Source organism: Cyprinus carpio, unplaced genomic scaffold, assembly GCF_018340385.1.
Source record: "Cyprinus carpio isolate SPL01 unplaced genomic scaffold, ASM1834038v1 S000000170, whole genome shotgun sequence".
Lineage (NCBI taxonomy): Eukaryota > Metazoa > Chordata > Actinopteri > Cypriniformes > Cyprinidae > Cyprinus > Cyprinus carpio.
In genome coordinates, this window is record NW_024872921.1 from 506,211 (window position 1) to 527,885 (window position 21,675).

Genomic DNA, 21,675 nt, shown 5'->3' on the forward strand with positions numbered 1-21,675 from the left:
TGGGTGTGGGCAGTGGGGAGAGTGTGGGTACACTGTGGGCTGGGTGAGGGCACAGTGGAGAAAAGAGTAATGGAATACTGTGGGACAAAATTATGCCCTCTATTTGTCTTTAACAAATAAAAAATTTAGTTAGGTCCAACACAGTAATGTAAACCTATTGGCCCCCATTTGCCCTTTGAATGTATAACTTTCCCAAAAACCTGTATAGGGCCATGACTTGTTGTACTTTGTACATGCAGAATACCACAAAATTACTATTAATCCATATGCAGAACAATTGCATTTGTTAAAAGGAGCAGTGATAAACTGAAGGCCATTTTATTCAAATAATTTATTTAGAGCAATTAATAATATTAATAATAATACAGAAATTTATTTTGGAACACCAATAAAAATCAATTAAAAACAAAAAACCCAAGAACCACAGAACACATAAAACAAATAGCAAATTAAAAATAATTCCCCTCAGGGGCACCCATGCGTTTTTCCCAGTGCATTTCTGGCCCGTCCTTGCCGTCCCCCATCCCTGTCCCTGGCATTTCGAGCCAAGTTTTGATGCAGCCTTCTGCCTCACTTTGCTGTGGCTCGGCTGCATTTTGTCACAGCATCTAAGTAAGAAAGAAAACAACTGGCTTAAAAACAAATGTTAAAAACTAAATAAAGGTTCTTCAAGGTCTTTTTAGACATTTCAGCCTGAGAAAGTTTCCCAGTGTTCTGAAATCTTTTTGAGGCACTAAGAAATTAAACTTGCATTTTTGATTGGGGGAACCTCAGATTAGTTTGAGTTTAAGGATTGTTCCAGGTGCACAGGCCGATTTATGTCATATTGTGACATAGGCAAAATAACTTTCGTGTTAAACTTCGGTCCTCTGTCGCTCTGGCTCTTAAACTCTGCCAAAATCGTGTTAAATATTGGTTCATTTGAAAGCTTGGAGTGTCTTCTGTACAAAGATTTTTTGGGTTTTAGTTTTTCATAAAGCAGTGAATTAATTTTTAGAAATGTATTCGTCTCACACACGAATTTGCCTAACAATTGCGAATAATTTTTTCTGAAGAATGTGTATTTTATATATTTTTCACAAAACAGTCAAGTCCATATATCACAAGAAATCTCTCATTCTCAGGAATTTCATTTCATATTTCATTGTGTGACAATCACAGATCGAATGATCTTCAATAGAATCGTGATGTAAAATTTCTCACCTCTGAGCAAATTTTCATTCATACTCGTAGCACTGCTTCAGTCAGCCACCAATATCTATATACTCTATATTATCTTTTAGATTTGGATCTCTTCTTTCAAACAAGACTATTTTCGCATTTCTGCGTGACATATATAGCATTTTGTCCAGATGCGCATCAGAAAGAAATAGACGCACTTTTCTGTCAAAGATGAGCTCTCCATATCAAATGCGCTCTCAGCCAGAAGTTGTTATGTTATACAGATCTGTGCTCGGTTGTGGACTGCTGTTGGTCAGATTACATGCCACTCTAACTCAGCGGGCCATCGAGAGCTGTGGAATTTGACACCTGTGCATCAACAGCGGGAACAGACAGGATCCGGGATAGCTCTGCAAGCAGCTGTTGTTTGGGAGTTGTAGTTTTGGGCTATTTTGAATGCGAGGATCGCTCGAGGAAAGGCTATCGCATTTGCGGCTCGGAGAATATCAATCTATAATAATCATATTACAAGTTATGGATGATGAAGAACGTTCAGTGGCGCCGTGGAGACGAATGAACGCGCGTCTGGTGAGGCTTAACGAGCGTGTTTGCTACGTTTTTTTATCTTTGAATCTTTATTTTGAAACGTGGAAGTACATCTCATAATCTGATAAACTGTTTATTGACAGAAAAGTGCAGTAAATGCTGCATTTCAGTAAATATACAGTAATTATGCATGGATTATTACAGTGCTGTGTGGATGAACATATATTTGTTTGTTTCACGCTCTGAAGGCCATATAGCAGCTGCGGCTAGCTGATTAGCCTGCAGCTCTGGTTCAGGGAGGCAATGATGTAGGAAGGGAGAGGCTGCTGGATACAGGGATGCCCAGGTGAGATGCACTGAATCAGTATACCAATACAGAATACACATAAATGAAATTATATAAAACTGGAGGATGTGGATTCTATTTTAGATTGTGATAGACCAGATATTTTTTATAATGAATGCAGTCTTCTGTATCCTGAAAGAATACAACTGATTGTAGAAAACGAAAATTGTGAAATTTGGTCCAATTCGTTTATGCCATTTTGTATATTACTACTTTAGAAAAACATAAAATGAAACATAATTCAATCAATAATTAATAAAAAAGGGCTTATGGCACTTAGTAAAATAGGATTCTGGGGGGTAATGTGTTTTATAAATACCGTTTTTGCAAAGGAAACTCATAATAACACATTTAGATGCAAAATATATAAAATTTTTACTTGCTTCACTTATAATGCATTAACTCATGTTTAGAAGCTGTTATTTGAAAGATTCTTTTTTTCTGGTACATTTTGGCATCTAGTGGCATCAAACAAAGTAAATTGCAAAGAGCTGGACCTAATAGAACCTGAATTACAGACTTTCAAAAAAAAGTTTTTTTCAAAAAATCAAAAAGTGCCTATGTTTTTGTGTGTGTGTGTATTTATTGTAATATTTGAAATATATAATGTTATTTATAAAGAATTACACTCATTTTGTAGTTCAAAGTGTTTTCTTTACAATGAAACCATTTTTTAATTTTTTGTATGTGTGTAGGGTAAACATTTGAATCTGAGTATGTCAAATATAGGCGAAAATAGCGAACCAAAAAACGCCCCCTGAGCTTATTAAACTTTGTTCATTTACATAATGCCAATATATTTTTCCAGGTCGCTCTTAAGGTTCAATTCTCGCTATTAACAAACCATTGACTACAACTTTTGTATCAATAAACTCCTAATTTGCTGATTATTTATAGTCTATTATGTAGTTGTTAAGTTTAGGTATTGGGTAGGATTAGGGGTTGAGAATATGGTCATGCAGAATATGTGCTTCATAAGTGCTAATAAACAGCCCGTATGTTTCATAATATGCATGCAGGTTAATAGTGAAATTGGTCCTCCTATTTCCTTTTCTTTTTTTTTTCCTTATAATGGCATAGTATACCTATGATTGCTTTACAGATCAGCAGATTTCCAAAAGGCCAACTTTTGGCCAGAGCCCTTCCAGGTTAGTTGCATAGCCAGTGGGGTGACAGCATACGGAGTAGAACTCCTTTTTGTGTTTTGGAGGAATAGTTCGTTCCTCCAATTGTTGCCAGATACTTTTGCCTAAAATAAGATATACATTAATGTATTCACAAGACAGCTGTATTAAAACTGTAATGAAATAGTATTAAACTTAAAAATGTATTTATTAGAATCCTTAGTCAAAAGCAATATACAAAAAGAAGTGTTTGGTATTTAATAAAATCAGATGTACCATTGCATTGTAGCAGGCCTCCTCCTTCAGTTTGTTTTCCAAAATTTGGAGGTCCACTATGTTTGTTATTGGTAACTCTACACCCTCTGGCAGGGCTGCAGCTCCAGAGGTTTGTTTAGTCAGGGAAAGCAAGAGTTGCTTTATAACAGCAACCTCTTCTTTGAAGTATTCCATCTGACTTATAATGTAGCGTTGTGTTGCTGTTGACACAGTAAGTGTGCAACAACATATTAATACTATAACAGTAGCATTTACTGTTGTATTTTGACAATTTGTGTGTAGGTGGGGGGGGGGGGGGGGGGTCTTATCTCAAAAAAGTAACGTAAGCATGCTTACGTGTAATTGGCTGCCTTTTTGACTCTGATACAGAGGCTGGTGGAGTTAGTTGAGCCTTGGGCAGTGGAGCTAGTTGAGCTGGTTGGGCTGGTGGAGGCTAGTTGAGCTGGTGGGGCTGGTTGTGATGATTGTGGACATGGGGATGGTGGTGGATATGTGGAATTGGTATCGTAATGCTTATGTCTTTTTATTATGTCTTCTTCAGAAGAAGAAGAGTGACCCTGATCAGGATACCGTGAGTTGGGTCTAGTGTAAATAAAAAGAAATGAAATGCTACAAATAAAATTTCACCATAATGAAATACCTTATTTTGTGTATGCTTTGAACTGTAAAAAGTTTATGTACGAACAATTTTAATTCATTTTATAATACAACTTTGCCTGGGGTTATTATTTAAAGGTACCCTGTGTAACTTCTGACACTTTAGCAGTTTATATATTAAACTGCATGCATCTTGCAGAAGAATTTTGTAGTCAGTATATCTTTAATCCTATAGGTTAGGTTATAGTTCACACTCTACATTCCTATCCTGGGTACTTATTTCACCTGTGTAAGTTATATAATCAATGCGACAACAACAAAGACACTCACTTCCTTTTCCGATTAAACTTTCCCAGCATACTGTCACTTTCAGAGTTGAGACAAGAGGAGGTCTCAGCCCTTTTAGCCTTCTGTCTGGCTTTCTCATAATCTGCTACAGAAGAAGAAATATACACAAAGTTTCAGGACTGTGAAATATGAAGACCTGAACATTCGTCATCACAGTTTTAGAAATTAAACATTCTTAAGGCACTCTTTGATACACAAGGTCAAACTAAATATTGCAAGCTGTTACCTAATTTTGTTAGACCTTCAATAGATGATCACAAAGGTTTACACAACATATCTATAATCAATAATCACAGTAAATAGCAGTATGTTGATTAATTCTAAAGATAAAAACTTTTAACAAAATGCAAACACCTTATATAAACAACAGATATAAATCTGGCTTAATTTTAGATTGAATTAGCTTTTATTGACAAACAATCATGCTGATATCTGAGTGAAAAGAGCAGTAACCTACCTGTATATGTATGTATTTAATGCTTTGGTGATCCTCAAAAGTAAAGCATTATTTTCTAAATTGCTTACTTGTTTTTATAGAGTGAGCGGACTTTGTATGTTTTCCCAGTCAGCTCCTGGGTTCTCATGTTGCAGCTGTGCTCTTTTTATATAACTGGGAAATTTATATGGAGGCCAATAGCAATCATTTTCTCCAGCCATCCACCTACTGCTTACAACTTCCACCTCTCCCCGTCCCAAGAAATCCACGACATGGAAAAAATGGTGAGTTCATCTTATGTATTAAAGAAAAGATAAGACATTGGAATAGTTATTTAATATTGTACATTATAAATGACAAACATGCAAAGTAGAATTACTTTAGATAAATACTAACTTGCTTTTTATATCAGTGTAGTTTGACATCTTGTGTAAATAAGCCAAGTCATTGAGATTTATGTATGTATAGGGGAATGAAGTCAGGATTTAGTTGAGTGATGTGTAAATTTTTAATACAATAATTAGAAGAATTAGTTCATTTTAATAATGTTTTATTTATATGTTCCAAAATACATTATATCCAACTATGTCAATTTAATCATTTAATTAATAGTTAATTATTGTTTATTTATTTACAGAATCACTTGAGGTGCAATGTTCAGTGCAACAGAACTATATGTGACACATGCAATTTTCCTGAAGAAAGGATCAAAAACAGGCAGGCTAATATACACTTGTGTTTGAATACAAGCTCTAATGCAATGCAGCAATGGGGTTGCTGCCCATCCAAATCCAAGTGGAAGCAAAACATTATTTTGCCTCAATGTCAGAAAGCTTGTAAAGTTTTGACCTCTGCGGCAAGCTCACAAGCTGTGAATATGCCAATGTCTGGAGAATTGATCGGCTCTGTGTACATTGGGGCCAGATCTAGAAACGGTCTAAGCAGAATTAAAGTCTCTTCTGTGGTGGTGTCAAACAGGATATTCTCAACCAAGCCAAGTTGTCCATTAATCATCACACAATTGTCTCCCATCTTGCATTTTATTGCAGCATTTTGAAATCTGGCCCTCTTGTACTGTAGTCTTAAAGCATTGTCTGGCACTGTTGGTCCGCTTGTATGCTTTCCACCAAGTTTGGGTTTGTCTGTGTGGAAAGTGGATTTCTTCTGTGTGGACTGTGTGGACTGCCTCTCTACAACATGTGCAATTTGCTGAAGAATATGTTGAGGCTTTCTGACCTTTCTTTTAAGGTGGCCCAGGAAGTTTTCAAAAGGAAATGCAGACACACGATCTAAGGAACCAAACCTCCTCACATCATCTGCTAGATGACACAGAGAGTGCAAATTGTAGACCATTTCCTCAATGCCATACAAGTTCCCGAACTGTTCAAGGAAGTATCTGATTAGGTCATCTGCATAATCGCAGTAATGGGCACACAGGGTTGGAGAAAGCATCAGATAGATGCTGATTGACAGTGAAAGAAAGTTATTGTAGAGTGGAGTTGGGAGAATGTCTTTTTAGTACTACTGGACCAGTGTACAAAAGAAACTGTCTGAATTCCGTAGCTTTCCAGCGATCTAATTCTGAGAGTGACCTTGGCTTTCGTGCAAACTCACAAGGTATGTACTTTGACATTCCTACCAGTTTTTCGGAGATGGGACTGATCTTAATGGAGCTCTGTCTGTATTTTAGGTCACCTTTGGTCCAAAAATTCAGCAGCTTCCTTGTGACACCAAGGCAAACAACATGCATATAGTCAAGCACAAACTGTGTGACCATTCCAAAATGTAATATGCTCAGAATTGAGTGACCTCTGTGATGATTTTCATCACGCTGTTCAGCAAATGACTCGTCTGTTCTCAGTCTGGCATGTGTTTCAGGAAACGTCATTTTTCGTCCCACATAGGATCCCTCCTGTGTGCAGCGATCACAACCACTATAGCCTCCATGCCCCTTTGTTTGTTTTATAAATGATCGTGCTGGAGCATCACAGATAAAGCAGTCCAGGGACAAAGAGAACCTCCCTCTCATCTACACTGAAACCTTGTTCAAGATTGGAAACCTCCTGAACGAAGTCTTGAAGATATTGGTTCGGATTACGTGGTTTGCTGTTTTCCACAAAAGACCCCTATAACAAATGGATCCCTTTCAAAAGGAAAATTTCCCTAAAATTGGCCAAAGTTGCTTTGGAGAACTCTTGAATAATGGTAGTCCATCCACATTCACCTGCAATTTGATTGTGTCAGGTTGTGACAGCAGACTTTCTTTGTTTTGAAGCAAATGTTCCAGTATGCCAAAATGCACATACTCCCCACCATCAATTGTTTTTCACCTCACATGAATGTGATGTTTTCATCAAAGTGCGTAAACATTTTGGGAGTAAGGGGATGTGTTTGTTTAAAATTTTAAGTAGGCTGTCAGCTGCATTTTGTGTCACACCAGACTCTACCACCCATTGGCGCAGTTCACCGGGCAAGTCTTCAAAGTTGTCAGTGTCATGTGCATCACTGAAAAAGTCTTCTTCTTCACTGAAACTGCTGAGACAATCACTGATTCTGTCATCATCATCAATGTTGCTGTCAATGTCAGTGTCACTGTCAAGTTTAATGTTTTCTGTGTTGTTTTCAAATACTGAGATGTTATCACAAGTCATGTCTTCATCCTGTGATGTTTCATAATTTGCCAAAAAAGATTTCTTGGGACTGGCAACTTGGGTTTCAGTGTCATGGTTTTTTGGAGTTTGGAGCTCTTGAAGAATATTTCGGACCCGCCTCCATTTGGTAACTGAACTCACACCTCCAAATTGTGCCATGTTTCCACAAGAATTGAAACACAAACATCTACATAAAATGTTTGCCATTAACATATTATGTAAATGTCCCTGCTGAAAAAAAAAAAGAAAAAAAAATAGAAACCATCACATAGTTTGTAATGGTTTTACTGGTTATAATGGGAATTGTACTGCTTTTTAATGGAAATTGTAATGATCCCTTTTGGTCTCTACTGGTAATTTGTCAGGAAACCATTTTGTAGCCTATTGGTTTTAATGGTTAATAGTTGATGTTTTGTAATGTTTATAATGATATTTGTAGTGGAAGCCATAGCATTTCTGTGTTGGTTTCTATTGTATGTTTTTATTTTAGCAGAGTGTAGACAATGCAAATTTGACTTGCCACGATATTGTATTAAAATACCGGTTTTATCTTAACGGTAGTCAGACGTTAGGTGGTGCTGTGCAAGGTAGCCTGCCGCGGAAGGCAAACTTTCATATGGACAATATCAGTGGACATGCAGCATTCGTATTTATGTTTCATTCATACTCGTAGCCAGAGGGCGCCCTCTTACGTAAAGTACAAACTGAACATTATAGACGTTTTATGACGTTTACAGGAATACATTTACATGGACAAATTTAACAGTAGCCTGGGATCCAAATTTGTCACTTTTCGAAACCAATTTGAAAACATTTTGTGTGATTCGTGCAGATCCGGTGAGTTTTTGAAATTGGTGGGTTTGTATATTCGTGCATGGTCTCGAATTTTGAATTTCTTAATTTTGAGGCATTTTGGGACATTTTTGAGCTTCATATACAGCAGATTTTGATTCAGCACCCCTTAATACCCCTAGAAATGTTGTACAATATAAATAATCACAAAATGCCTTCGGGGTTCTGATTTTGTGAAAATTGACCCTGTCTATAATATATCACGTGCTCCGACACACAGAAGCGGTGTGTGATTAAGTAAATAAATAAATAGTTCACTAGTACTTTTAAATCGGTTCGCGAATCGCACCAAACGATTCATTCACGAATTATAATGTTCCGATTGCAGCTGTTCTTATGTGGACAACTCACTGATTCAAATGATCCGTTTAGTGCGAGTCTCTAGTGAACTGAATTCACAACGGGTTAGAAACGAATTCTCAAAGGGTTAGATGTGGGTTTTTTTCAGTGTTTGAGATGATCTGTTTAGTGCTGGTGTTTTGTGGGATGGAACTTGCCTTCCCCTGTAAGAAAAAGAAAGGATGTGATGTTTAGAACATGGTTAGTGCACTGTAAAACCCGACAAGTAACTTAACTCAAACCGTTTGAGTAAACAGATTGCCTTGAGTTAAACCATGTAAGTTTTAAAACTTTGCAATTAAGTAATTAAGTGTTTAACTAAGTGCTGATTGAGCATTAGTGATGAACAGCTGCTGTTAACAAACAGAATCTCCAGCTCCACTTATTAGTAACCAGACTGACTTTATTTCTGTCAGACGTCTACAGAAGATCTTCTTGAGAATTAACTAAGGTTTAGATGTTTATTGTTTCATTTGAAGTAACCATGTTAGAGATCAGTGTTTGCTTTAGTTGGGCTCTTGACCCTTGAGTTCTGTCTTAGTTTTTTTTCTGGCTGTTGTAACCATATGTTTCTAAAACATATTTGTTGTAACTCAAAAGCCCAGAAGAAATATCATCAGGTCTTTTATACATATGCGCATGCATGCACACATTTAGAAACTGCTTTTATCCAAAGCAACAGTGCCTTCAGACTGACATTTTTTACTTATCCTGTACCTAGGTGTTGGTTGGTTATACTGTATAATCATCAATTATTGAACTGTTCAGAGTCTAATTTCTGATGAAATAGGTGTTGTGTAATTAATTGGATTGATTATAGTAAAAGTGATTCTAAAAACCAGTTGTTCTGTGATAATCAGTTAATATAAATGACTTTCTGAACAGTTTTGTTTTCTGTGGTGTCACTTAGTCACACACAGACATCAATAATCAGCATATGAACCTCAACAATGGTGACCATAAAAAAAAAAAAAAAAAAATTGCTAGCAGACCATGTTGGGAGCCATGGATAAGTTTTGTACTACAATAGTACCCAGCATTCATTGCAGCATGTGTTTTTTTTTTTTTCGTCACCATTGTTGAGGTTCATATTCTGATTATTGATGTCTGTGTGTGACTAATGGCTGCCATAGAGGAAAAATATATGTGCACAAAGTGTTTGGAAAGCTTTTTCTATTAACTGATTAGGACACATCCACTGGTTATCTGAATGGTTCTTATTGTAATCATCAAAACTATACAACACCTATTTAATCACATTTAGGACTCTGAACAGCTCCATAATTGATGATTGTCATCACCAATACGCTGTGTAACAACCAATACCGGATAATATTTTCTTTGGGTTTTTGAGTTACAACAGACATGTTTCAAAAACACATGGTTACAACAACCAGAGAAAAAATAAACTAAGCCAGAAGTCAAGGGTAAAGAGCCCAACTAAAGCAAACACTGATCTCTAACATGGTTACTTCAAATGAAACAATAAATCAACATCTAAACCTTAGTTAATTCTCAAGAAGATCTTCTGTAGACGTCTGACAGAAATAAAGTCAGTCTGGTTATTAATAAGTGGAGCTGGTGATGCTGTTTGTGGCGTTGTTTTATCAGATCTTGAGAGATTTAATGTATTTTATTTCAGTTGATTTCATCTAAGGCTGTGTCTGAAGTCAGTTGTAGTTCTTGTGTTTCTCTTTTCTTCAGCGATTCTGTTTGTTAACTGCAGATGTTCATCACTAATTCACAATGATCACTCAGTTAATAACTTAATTACTTAATTGCAACGTATATATCTTCCTTTTCTGAACTCAACTGAATTAAGTTCAGAGTATTTATAACTGTTAGTTTTAAAACTTAAATGGTTTAAGGCAATCGGTTTCCTCAAATGGTTTGAGTTAACATAACTTGTCAGGATTTTAAGGATATCTGTTTACTCAAACGGTTTGAGTTAAGTTACTTGTCGGGTTTTACAGTGTACAGTAATTATCAAAGTGGGAAGTGATGCCCTCTGGGGGCATTTGGCCAGGGGTGTTTTTACACCACAGACAAGGTTTGAGAAGAAACAAATCATTATGAAAATATAATTATATTTTCCTTAAAATGTTCTTCCTAACTTTAGGCCTTATTCTCATGTCATATATAACTGTGATGTTCTGGAAAACAACAAACTTTAAAACACTTTTTTCTTCCTGGTGATACCCAGGCATTTTGAGCAGTATAGGATTATAAAAAATATGTGCTAATATAAAATTAAATGAAGTAGCCTATATAAAGTTGCTAAATAAATCTATCAGTACTTTTTATACTTAAGTACATAAATAATAGAGTACTTTTGTACTTACACTCGAGTAAAATTGAAAAGGAGTACTTTCACTTTTACTGGAGTAATATTTTATTATACATTTCTGTACTTTTACTCAAGTACTGATTTTGTGTACTTCGTCCACCACTGTTGAGAATTGTACCCAATCACAAGCATCTGTTGAAAGCAAAGGCTAATCAGAGGTGTTTGCTTACAGCAAACTAGTCATGGGTTTTTCCGGTTGTGGCTAGAAGGGATACGTATCCGACCGGAAACTGACAATGAATTTAATTTTCTACCTTTTAGATTGTGTTTTATTAAAGTCTACACCAACCCCTTGCAAGAATGCAGAAACGGTAGGCCTAATTATTGTTGTACAGTGACAAAAATTACCAAAACAAAATTACTGCGTTAATCTTTTTCACATTTTCTTGGTTGGTAGATGCAACAGGGACACGATAGCACTTAAATCCCTATATCTCTGGAAATTAATCATAAAGGGCCTTAGATGCCTGTAGATGTCAAAAGAAAAGTATGTTAAGAGCTAAAATATAAAAGCATATTATTATTGTGTTAAAATTCTATTGTAGTTACAGGCATACTTACGGGGAAGACATGACTGTCACCCTTGGCATATAATGCAAAAAAGATTGGTGAATACATATTTTACTAATAGACCTACCAATCTTTGTGTAAAAATCTTTTTGAAGTCATTTTAACCCCTCTGTAATTTGGCTCTGAAACTGAAAATTGACATTTTGATGCATTAAGTATTGTACAGAGTAAGAAACCTACAATAGCAGTAGTGGTTAGAGAGTTTGACTCCTAACCCTAATGTAGTGGGTTTGAGTCTCAGGCCGGCAATGCCATGACTGAGGTCACCTTGAGCAAGGCACCGAACCCCCGACTGCTCCCCGGGCGCCGCAGCATAAATGGCTGCCCACTGCTCCGGGTGTGTGTTCACGGTGTGTGTGTGTTCACTGCTGTGTATGTGCACTTTGGATGGGTTAAATGCAGAGCACGAATTCTGAGCATGGATCACCATACTTGGCTGTATGTCACTTCACCTTCACCTTTTCACCTTTATCAGGGGCTTGTTGGGGATGTTATATCTGTGACTAGTTTTCCACCCATAATGAGTTTGCATCTCTTTGTAGCTTCTAGAAACTCAACTAATAAATTAACAAGACAAACACACAATTGTGACATATGGTTTATTTGTGTTCTACAAGTCTCTGCACGATTATACTAAAAAGCATGCCGGGTTTATTTCCCTTGATATTGCAATGCAATTATCAATGAAGGTTAACAGAACTCACATTACAATGCTGTTGAATGTCTCAAAGTGGAGAACAAGTCAATTTGAATAAAACATGATTAGTTTCATTCATTTCAGAGGTCTAAAAACAATAACTATCAGCAATTGTAACTAAGAGATGAAGGCTACATTGCTATTTTTTTTTTCACTAGAGAGAGCACAGGATAAGAAATCTAAGTAATATTTTCCTACAAGCCTCCATAACTTTAAAGAGCAAATGCAAAAGATAATTTTTAGTGCACTGACAATACAGTTTATATAACTAGTTTACAGAGAAAGTTGTGAAACATTTATAGCTCTTTAAATGTTTACCATTTATATACCCCAAACTGGAAAACATTTGTCAAGTTGCATATTGCTGTCCATTTAAAATGAAGGAACAACCTTGATTGCCACTATACATAAAAAGCATTGTTTTATTTCTATAAAGACTCTTATTTACTAGTGTATGAATAATGTAACAAACATTTATGTTCAAGACTGTAAGCATATAAGATATAATATGGGTATAATGTAACATAAACTCAGAAGTGTCATAAACCCAGGTCTTGTGGCCACGTTTTATAACTTGGTACTGTATTGTGATAACTTGACTTGATCCTTAGCAGGAACCAACATTTGTGTGCATTGTGACTTGAGAGTTGAATCAAGATTTGATGGTAAGGACTTGGTTTTGACTTGAACATATTTGAATCCCCATCTCTGCTGGTATTGTCCCTGATAACCAATATAACAGGTATTATATCGTGGCAAGCCTGTAGCAAATATTTGAAGTTTAAAGTTCAGTTCAGAAATTGGGAGGAAGAAAAAAACAACAACAAAGATTTCATCTTAGGTTGGTCTATTATATTGGATTTGTTACGTTGGCTTTCAAATATGTTATGACACCAGTAGGGTTATCCTAATGTAAAGCCAAGCTTTAGGATTTTCAAGGTTGGATGCTTTTGTTTTCCTATTTTAAATTTAGGCTGTAGTCCCTGGCAACTGTGCATTAAAATATATTATACTACGGGGCCGTTGAATGCTTGAATCTGATTGGCTGATGAACGTTCTGATGTGTGCAATTATTTTCTGGGAAACGCACGGCGAACGTAGTTCCGGGCAGCTCTCCTGACCGCATTACAGTTCCATATCACTTCACATGGTAAAGCTGTAATAACGGAAATTACTGTGTGGTGAAGTTTCGGCGGACATGATTGGGGGTGGCATTTCTCATTAGCGAGGTAATAACAGCGCTGTTTAGAGATGCACAGAGGTAGCCTAATTCACACAAGCTCTCTCTTTCTCGTTGTCTCTGTCTCTCTCGCTCTCTTTCTAATAACTTCATTAATAACTGCATTAGAATGCTATCAATGGCTCAAGCCTCCATTACCAGCTTTATGTTTATGTTTTTGTATTTGCATTAGAGTGATTTGATGAGATATGGAAGAAATATTCCTACTCACAATAGCGATTTAAGTTAAAAAAACGGACGAATCCCTTTAAATATATCATCTAAACGATGTCTTGAAGTGTGGTTACCGTAGTATAAGCAGAATAATTGACTCCGGGCCTTTAAATTATTAGAAAAAATAATGCAATCCTGAGTATTCTGCTTATACCAAGGTCATTTGCCAGCACTGACTATTTAAAATTGTTAACAATGTTTGCAGCGCAATATTTGACCAAAATGGTAAAAACAATTGCTATTTTCATCCTAACTGAAACTGGATAAGAGAATTCTAAAGTTTTGGATTGTTCTGTAATATGTCACTAAGTTTGTGTATTACATTACTTATAAAATATAGAAAGTGAAATTTTAAAATACTTACTCTTTTAGCAGTATAAGCAAAAAAACAAGAGGAAGCAGAATCTGGAAAAAAAAAAAAGAAAGAAAGAAATATAACAATATAATGCAGTTACATGTCCCTCAAGAAATGTTATTATACATGAAGACAGACTAGATACTGATATTATTAATCAATTACAATTTCACATAAAATAACAATTGCTTTAATGTACTTAAGATGTTACTTATAACTTACTGCATCAGAGCATTCAATGAAATATATAAATAACTGAAAAAAAAAAAAAAAACACTTACATGGCAACAGTAAAGATGCCGTAGTCTTTGATGACTCTTAAAAGCTGTTTATGCAGATGCTGTTAACACACACACACACACAAAACAGAATCAAATGTAGTTCAAATATTGCTGTACAAATAAAAAGTAAATTTGTTTGTCATTGGGGTTGGGGGGTGAAATTTATATCTTACTATACAAGAAATTTAATTTCATAAACAACATAGATATTTCTTAGGAGAGTAAGTGATTCTGTCTTTTCTTGATTTTTCTGTTTCCTTCCAGTGTTAACTGTTAAGATGAGTATTTTGAAAAAATTATGTATATTAGACAATTGAAAAAACAATATGCCATAAAAGAACTCAGTCGGGGACTAGGGTGTGTGTCAAGACAGAATTTGAGCACAACATTGACTTTTTTTTTTAAGAATATTGTACTTAACTCATAACATAAAGCACATCCTGCACTTCATGCTACTCTCTAAAAAAAACATTTTTCTAACTTTTCTTTTCATCAAATAATCATAATAAAGACATTTAAAATACATTTTCTACAAAATAGTTAAAAATATTAAACCGTACAACTGAATTGATAGTAATGTTTTTAAAAGTATTAAAAATCTTACTGTACAAAAACTTTTTTCAAAGACTGTAATCCCTTTAATTTCTATTTTAAGTCAGTCCTGATGACTGTAACTTGCTGCATGATGTAGCTGTGACTGATCTAAATGCAAATACTTGGGAAGTGTCTGACATTCAGTCCAAAAGTGTACTTACAAAGCCAAAGATGCTCTGTTATTTGGCTCTGAAAAGAGCCATTGGGGTCGGTTATGCTGATGCTGACACAGAAACGGAGGGAAGAAAAAGTAAAACAGTACTCAAACATTGCATGCTGTACTAATTGATATGTATTGATTTTTCATTTATAATTAGATCAGTTATGAGCATGTCAAATTAGAGATTCAGGATTACTATTTATCACTTACAACAGTTGTCAGTTAACACACACAAGAAAAAAAAAAAAAAAAAAAAAAAAATATATATATATATATATATATATATATATATATATATATATATATATATATAGTTTTTTTTTTTTTTTTTTTCATTGTATAAACCAAAAGTTATCAAAGGCTGTGAGTTTATGAATATGACCATATATTACATAACTTCTGAAAATGCACCAAAAATAAGAATAATAGAGACAAGTACTTTAATGAAACCTTCCAAACAAAAAAAAAAAAAAAAAAAAAAAAGTTGTATTAAGTCACAGTAAAATGTATATTTCTATTGAAAATAATTAGGCTTATTATATTAGTTGAAGTTACTTTTAACTTCTAAAATTATAAATTACTTTTATAATTTTTTGGTGTGTATTCACTGGCCTAAATGTTTTACTTTTATTGTACATTTTCGTTTTTAAAATTAATTATTATTGTTATTGTTATTATTATTATTATTATTATTATTGGTAGCCGATTTTATAAAAAGCTCTCATCCCATCAGTCTTTTATGTCTCCCGAACCCTCTCTTTCAGCGCGTGTAGCAGAGACGGAGCTCTCGCGTTTTTGAGTGAGAGAGAGCGCGAGCGCAGTTAAATCAGTGACAACGGGCCAGTTTCAGCCAGGGTGAAATTATTGTCAATAATAATTTACAGTCTGCCGATTATTAATTGACGGACTGTAAAATTAACTTTAACTAGCCTACGTTACGTTGATCGACATGAATCTGAAAACGAATAGGTTTTTCTCAATCTGAGCAGATATTCTCCATTAGCGCAAATGACGTCACGCAAATAACGGCATTAACGGAAATTGATAGGGCTGAAGTGTAAATAGTAGTAAAATCCATTGTTTGTGTGAACAATACAGGTTTTATGACAATTTAGTGGGTTTTATACCCGAAAGTGGCTGTTATTTATATTTTTATGGTTAAAAAATTCCCACCCTGAGAATAAACGAACTCCCTCAGACGTTTCTCCTTTATAGTAACGTTAGATTGTATTATTTTTAAGTGTTTTCTTAATATTGTAATCATATTTGATATTTGTATTAGAGTTATACGTTTCAAAGTAATTTAAATGAAAATTGTTTTTAAAAACTACTTTAACTTACCTCAGGAAAACTCTGTCAAGCGATGACAAACAGAACGAAGCCGGGCTGTGCGCGCACTGAGCGAGTGCGTAGACCCCAGCTTATATACCCACTGCCACATTCGCGGGCTTTGCACGCGATCTGTAAATTTGATTTTATTTGTTTTTATTATAATTTTTTAAAATAATCCAAGAAGTACATTTATGTATAATCTCTCTTATTTAAATGATCGTGAGTGTGGATTCTTTCTTTTGTTATTGTGGAAAATATTAATATATATATTATATATATATATATATATATATATATATATATATATATATATATATATATATATATATATATATATATATATATATATATATTTGCTGTGGTCTCCCATATAGACTAAACCATTCACCTTGCAAAGTTTTTATTTGTTTTCCCCCTAAAATGTGCCAAAGAAGCCAGTCAATCACCTCACAGAAGTTTATATCAAAGCGCGAAATAAAACTACGTGCGCGAAAACTGTACTGTGCGCGTAGCTTGTGCTTGTGCTCTTCAAAGGCACGAATTCATTAATGAAACTACGTGCATACATGTCGTGGTCAGTTAAGTCATGAATTTACAAGCGATTATGTGAACATGTCCTGGAGCATCCTAGCACTGTCTCCCTCATCTAACACACCCGATTCAACTCAATTCAATTAGTAGAGACTTTAACCCTCTGGAGTCTAAGGGTATTTTTGGGGCCTGGAGAATTTTTGTCATGCCCTGACATTTGTGCTTTTTTCAGTTTCTTATAAATATCTAGGCTAAAGTCTAATCTCACTGTAATCAGCACAAACTAGGCTATAATAATATGTGAGCAGCATGTATGTACATGATTGTGTTTTTGAGAAAAAAAATGTTATGCGTGGTTAGTGAAAAACTAAAAATGTTAAATCACTTGAATAAGGCAATAAAACACACACAGAAAATTGGTTCCCAGGAATTTTGAGAACTGGAGCTTGTAGCCTAGAATTTTTTTTCTAAATGTTGTGAAAATCATCTTGTTTACTCACTTACAGAAAACAATATATTGATTTATATTTTCTAAGACACTTTTTGTTGGTAAAAGTCATATGCGAGTAGGCGTCAACTATCATGAATTCACACCTGAGAAGACAAAGACCTGCATAATGAGCTGCATAATGAGCCATTCAGTCAGCTGTGTCACTGAGAGGGATGAGTTACAAGAAAGAATGTGAGGACAAAATAAATGTATATAATTTTATGTTTGTAGTTTATTTAGAATATATTTAATTATCCCACAACATAATTTAATACTCACTTGTTAGTGCAGTTAAACAGTTTATTAGGAACAATCAAAGCTGACTTTTAAACTGAATTTTTTGCATCATTACTCCAGTCACACAATCCTTCAGAAATCCTTTTAACAATCTTATTTTCTACACACACAAAAAACATTTATTGTTGTTATTATTATCATTATTATTATTATTAGTGTTGAAGAGCTGAGAATATTTTTTTCAGGTTTTTTAGGGGGGATAAATTGAAAGAATAGCATTGTTTGTTATATTTGTTACAGTTACATTTATTGGTACATTTATATTATTTACATCAAGCTTTTGAATGGTGTAGTAGTGTATATTGTTATTGAAACTTCATAATATTTCACTTGATTGTACATTTAGTCAGGAATTATAGTTTGGAAAAAGTCTTTGGAAAAAGTCTAACTAGTAAAATGTTTACACGTTATGTGAAAACTAGTACAAGTATATAAATAAATAAAAAGAGACTTACTCATGTTTATGATCTCTGCTGAATAAAGTGCTTCATTCTTTTTTTCTGAGGAAATCCAAATCTCTAATCCTCAACCACATGACATCTTTTTTGGGGTGAATTATGTCTTATTCCTCTCATCGCGAAGCAAACAGTAAAATAAAAAAAACTTGAAGAACAGTCTCGCTGCGTTGTCTTCTGTTGTGTGGGCGTATTCAAGCTGCGCGCTTTAGTGAAACATTATAATTTGAATAGCACGCTCGGCGCGTGGTCGCATTAGAAGATAATGAAGGGAGACGTGAAAAACGGACATCGCGTTGTTTTCATATGGATTACTTTTTCACAGAATATTTGTTTTCGGCAGCAATTGTTTAGTTTAAAAGTACACATGTCAGGCTTTCTATAGATATCTCTCTCATGTCTCTGTGTTGAGTACTATTCACTGAGTTACAGTTCATTTTAATGACGCGTTTGTAACTGAAGATCAGCGCAGACAAAGGCTGCAGACAGCACTCCTGGTTTGTTATCTTTATTTTATAAGTGCACAAAGTTTTGTTGTTATTTATGTCTGTATACAAAAAAAAAGTAGACCCTTTACAGATTCGATTGATGTATTGCTCTTATCTGTACGATCAAAACTGAAAGTGTAATTTAAGTTCTTTTCGGGGTTATCAGGAGAAAATACCCCAAAACGCGTATACGCGTTAATCGACTCCAGAGGGAAGAGACCTGAAGTGGGTCAGAAAAGGTAAAGAGAGTTGAGAGAAAATACGATGCGTCAGATCTAAGGAATAGCAGCCAGAACAACCTACTAACCAGCTGCTGTGATGTCTGTTCCTCAAAGAACAAAAGAAAAAAAAAGAAAAATCAGTAACTTTTATATATATAGCGTTAGGATTCATCTATATTTAATTTAGAATTTAGTGTTTGATAACTTCAATTTCAAATACAATATCTTTATATTTCTGCTGAAGGGCACAGGTAAATGACATTTAGTGGAGACCAGGTATGGTTGTAACATGGAGAGTTGTAACAACACTTCCACCTATCAGGGACAAGCTGGGAGTCCTACCATAATTTCATTATTTACCCACTTCCCACTGATATATATATATATATATATATATATATATATATATATATATATATATATATATATTTAGATAGATAGATAGATAGAAAGATAGAAAGATAGATAGAAATGCATATATTTTCTTCCTTTCTGGTAAAGCATGCAAATATCAATGAACAAATGTGTATTTAATGTACAAGCCACAATAATAGTGGAATTTTCCTTAAACTGAAGAATTTTCATATTTAGGACAAGTGTTTGTGGCAACTGGCTTCTTTGAACACTGGTCTTATCAACATAGGCCTCAGTGTGCTATACTTTATTTACAATTGCAGATCATTTCAAATAGTAGTATACCAGTAACCACTGTATTTCTTTTCTGTTTTTTTTTTTTTTTTTACTTCTAGAACCCATATTTGACAGAATTTCACACCCATTTGAGGCATACTTGTTTTGCTTTGTGATGACCCTATTTACTTCTACAACTAACCTGCTTTGTAAGTTATTACACCTTAAAACAAGCACATAATTGTGATAAAAAATGTCCTTTGTATTTGCTGGTATATTACTGAGATACTTGTATAAAGATTAATGTTGATTATATATCTAGTTTACCCAAAAAGAAAATTGCCATTTAATCTCCATGTAATTTTATCCCATAAAAAGTGTTCATTTTCATGACCCGCATGAAGATATTTAAAGCAAAACTCCAGACACTTCAAAACGTTCCTAAAGAAACCATAAAATAAAATCCATGCTCCATGAATGGGGCCATTTAATCTACTTTTGGGCCAAACGGTTCTATGAATTGTAAGTAGCAGTTTCAGTTATATTTCCACTTGAACTTAGTTAGGTGTATTGTGATTATAAACCATTCTTGATCCGTAATTCTCAACCAAACACGCTGAACCATGGTGTAGAAGCTTGTAGTGACGTCCCTGCTCAAGATTGGTCATTTGTCTTTTGCCTAGCCACCAGTTTCTCTGTAGCTAGTCAAGTGTGCTATTTGAGCGAAGTAAAAAAGATAATAGTAAAATTAAAAGAAATATTTCATCTTTCATAACATGGGCGCTATTTACACCTGGCACCATATCTTAACTCTTGCATTACTAAGGCAACAACATTTGTGATGCATGCCAAAGAGCTGTTAACAGCCCAACAGTGAAAAATGAAAAATATCTGTATCAACTTGGGCCGGATTGACACAGAATAGAACGGTTAAGCAATGAGAATAGTTTGGCCCGACAGTAGAAAAGCGGCTCAAGTCTTCTGAAGAGACATGATCGCTTTATATGATCAACTGTCTAAAGTTTTGGGTGAATAGACATTCAGTTAAAGAACAGAAATTTCTCAGATTTCATTGAAAATGTTTTTCTTTGTTTTCTTAAAATAAAAAGTCATGGGTGAGTAAATGACGACATAAATTTCAAGTTTGATTGAACTAACCCAATGGCATGGCAGTGTAGACAGGACAGATAACACTAAAAACGTATCCACATTTCCCAACTAATATTGTTTTTATTTGTTGTTATACAGGTGTATGTTGATGCTTTCTCACTAGTATCTGTTGGGTTGTTGACCATCATTGAAGATGTACTTACCCAGATCTTCTTTGCCTTGGCCCTGTGTCTTCTGCCATCATTGTTCAGAGTAGTACTGCAAAGATCAATCTCCAGGATCTACCTCAACCTTTCCAGACTGTCATATGCTACATTTGGATTACTGCTACATTTGGATTACCCTAATACCATGAAAAACTCTTACTGTGTGATGCTTAACTTGGGACAGAAAAAAAACACATTGGCAACTGGTGCGGCCAACCTCAGTAGACAACTTCAGTCTGACAGTTTCAGTTTCACAATTTGAGATGAATTACTGAAATAAATGAACTTTTCCACGACATTCTAATTTATTGAGATGCACCTGTATATCTATGGTGTACTGTAGACAGCATCACTGATTATAACAAGTTATAGTATTTTGCCACGCCACTCACATCGGGTGTAGACATTATGTAACATTGGTTTTGCTTTGTTTCACAGAACTAATCGTTGCCTGGGTTGCGTATGTGTGGGGCGGAGCTATCAAATAGGGGCGAGAAGCTTTTGGGGCAGGGGCGTGTTTGGTTTGGTGATTTCAAATGGCAACATTGCATGGTTACCAGAAATCACTTACCCTGCCTTTAAGAAAGAAATCATTTACCTGTTGAGTGTTGACAGTCTGTGTAGTTAGCTGAACTCCAGAAAATCAGTAATAAACAACCTTTTTTAGAGTGTACCCTCTGTTAGTAATAAATGAATAAATAATAATTTAAAAATTCTAACAATATGGATTATGAATTTAATGTCTCTGTTACTTAGTGGAGAAGAGGAGTATCCTCAGCTTA

General features: G+C 34.9%; 1 long non-coding RNA gene across 1 annotated transcript; it reads left to right on the top strand.

Moving 5' to 3' along the window:
* Nucleotides 1-1,358: 1,358 nt before the first annotated feature.
* LOC122142822 lies at nucleotides 1,359-21,566 on the top strand. Its single transcript, XR_006158809.1, has 4 exons — nucleotides 1,359-1,749; nucleotides 1,956-2,053; nucleotides 19,697-19,786; nucleotides 20,826-21,566. It is a non-coding gene; the product is annotated as an uncharacterized LOC122142822 (long non-coding RNA).
* Nucleotides 21,567-21,675: the final 109 nt, after the last annotated feature.